At 45.7% G+C, this 2,061-nt stretch overlaps 1 pseudogene; it reads right to left on the bottom strand.

The window, feature by feature from the left end:
* Positions 1–797: 797 nt before the first annotated feature.
* Positions 798–1,272, bottom strand: LOC117708209 (radiation-inducible immediate-early gene IEX-1 pseudogene; annotated as a pseudogene).
* Between the last annotated feature and the right edge of the window lie 789 nt (positions 1,273–2,061).

Here is a 2,061-nt window from a genome sequence, read left to right as displayed (position 1 = left end):
GAGCAAGGCATGTGCAACTTCAATAGATAATATTCTAAACAAACATAGAATGGTGAAGTGAAACTACTTTAAATGGTTTCTCTTAGCTTATGGAATTTAAGCTGAAATCTGAAACATAAGAGTGGATTTGCCATCAAATTGTTGAGAGAAGTGTCAACTACTTTTTTCTTGGACAGGCAATCAAGTTTATTCATGTTCACAGAACATACTAGGCGACCCCAGACAGCCATCCTCTGACAATCTGGCAGCCCCACCCCTCTGCCCCGCCCCGCCCCGCCCCCAGAAGCAACCAGGAAGACATCAAAGGCCACAGACTATTTTCCCAAGGGTCTGCTGAAGCCTTACAACAGACTACAGAGTTGTTGAAAAGCTGGAAGACAGACTATTACCACTAAACTTATGACACCACCAAGACTAATCCCCAAGCTGGGAGTCCTACCACCGGATTCTCCCTCTCACAACTCTGCCTCACCTACCCCATAAATCGTAATATGTGTCTGTGTTACAGCAAAGGGGCTTATCTCGCACCCCTGCATGAGTTAGAATAAATATTACATACACCCCTCCTTCACCTAGGAGGATATACATAAACACATAAATATTAATTAGATACTGAGACGCCCTCTGTCCTTTCTCAGGGAGCCTAGCTAGAACCTCGGGCTCACCTCAAGCACAGGCATTTTAGCAGTAGTATTCTGAGTTAGCATTGCCTTAGAAGCCCCAGTTTGGGATACATTCTCACACACCAGGTACCCCTAGTGCCTCTTTGTTTTTTTCTGGACTGTGACCCATTGCGTTTAGAAAGCCGCAGGGTGATGCTGGAGAAAAGCTTTGAGATACAGAGCATAGTCCAAAGGCTCCAAGGTTAGGTTCAAAGGCTCGAGGACAGGGGGCACAACAACGGGCGCAGAGATGGGGTCAGGTGATACTGTGCTGGTAGCATCTTCTGGAGCCAGAGGCTGTGACACACCCTCTTCAACTATCAAAATCTGGTAGAAGATGATGGTGTGCAGGAGAAAGAGGACCCTATTGGCAATATTGGGTTCCTAGGTTGGTAGCTGTCGCCGGACCACTCGAGGGTGAAGCACCCTTCTGCGGCATTTTTGGAGAAGTGTTCAGACACGTGGCAGATGCTACCTCCCACTCCAGTAGAGGGTCGAAGATGAATATCTCGGGACCTGAACCCTGTCAGAGTTCCAGGCCTGTGTAGGAAGCTGGAATCGGGGCCTTCAGGCCAGTCATGGTGTGAAAATGGTTGTGAGAGTGGCACATAGTTTGCACGTTGTGGAGAAGGTATAGAGAAGTTGTCAACTACTTCTTGAAGATAGAGCTACAAGAAGAACAAGAGGTTGATGAGTTTGAATAATGGCAAGTTGTCTATAGATAAAGAGAAAAAAATCCTAATACATAAGGATGATGGTGGCGACTGGTGTGATCAGATGGCACAATATGCTTCTTGTTCTCTTTTCAGCGGAGATAGAAAAGAATTAAACTAGCTGGATTTGTAAGGTTTGTGCTGCACAATTGTGAGGATATAAGATTGCTTCATCAGAACCTTCAAGAAAGACATGGTAAGGTAGCATGAAACCCCAATCTCAGCACTACTATAGTGAGATAGTAGTGATAAAAATCCCTAGAAACTCATGGTCCAGCCAGCCTTTCATACACACCAAGAAACAACAAGACATCCTGCCACACTATCTTAGGGTTTTACTGCTGTTAACGGGTACCATGACCAAGGCAACTCTTATAAGGACAACATTTAATTGGGGCTGGCTTACAGGCTCAGAGGTCCAGTCCATTATCATCAAGGGTAGAACATGGCAACATCCAGGCAGGCATGGTGCAGGAGGAGCTGAGAGTTCTACATCTTCATTTGTAATCTGCTGGGAAAATATCAACTTGCAGGCAGTTAAAGTCCACAAGCACAATGACACACCTACTCCAACAAGGCCACACCTACTCCAACAGGGCCACACTATCTAATAGTGCCACTCCCTAGAGCCAAACATCTACAAACCATCACACACATACAAAGTGGAAAGTGAGGGACTAACTGTT

Source organism: Arvicanthis niloticus, chromosome 5 (genome assembly GCF_011762505.2).
Source record: "Arvicanthis niloticus isolate mArvNil1 chromosome 5, mArvNil1.pat.X, whole genome shotgun sequence".
In the NCBI taxonomy this organism is placed as follows: Eukaryota; Metazoa; Chordata; class Mammalia; order Rodentia; family Muridae; genus Arvicanthis; species Arvicanthis niloticus.
Note: the sequence above shows the minus strand (reverse complement) of the source record. Positions and strands in the feature narration are given on the sequence as shown.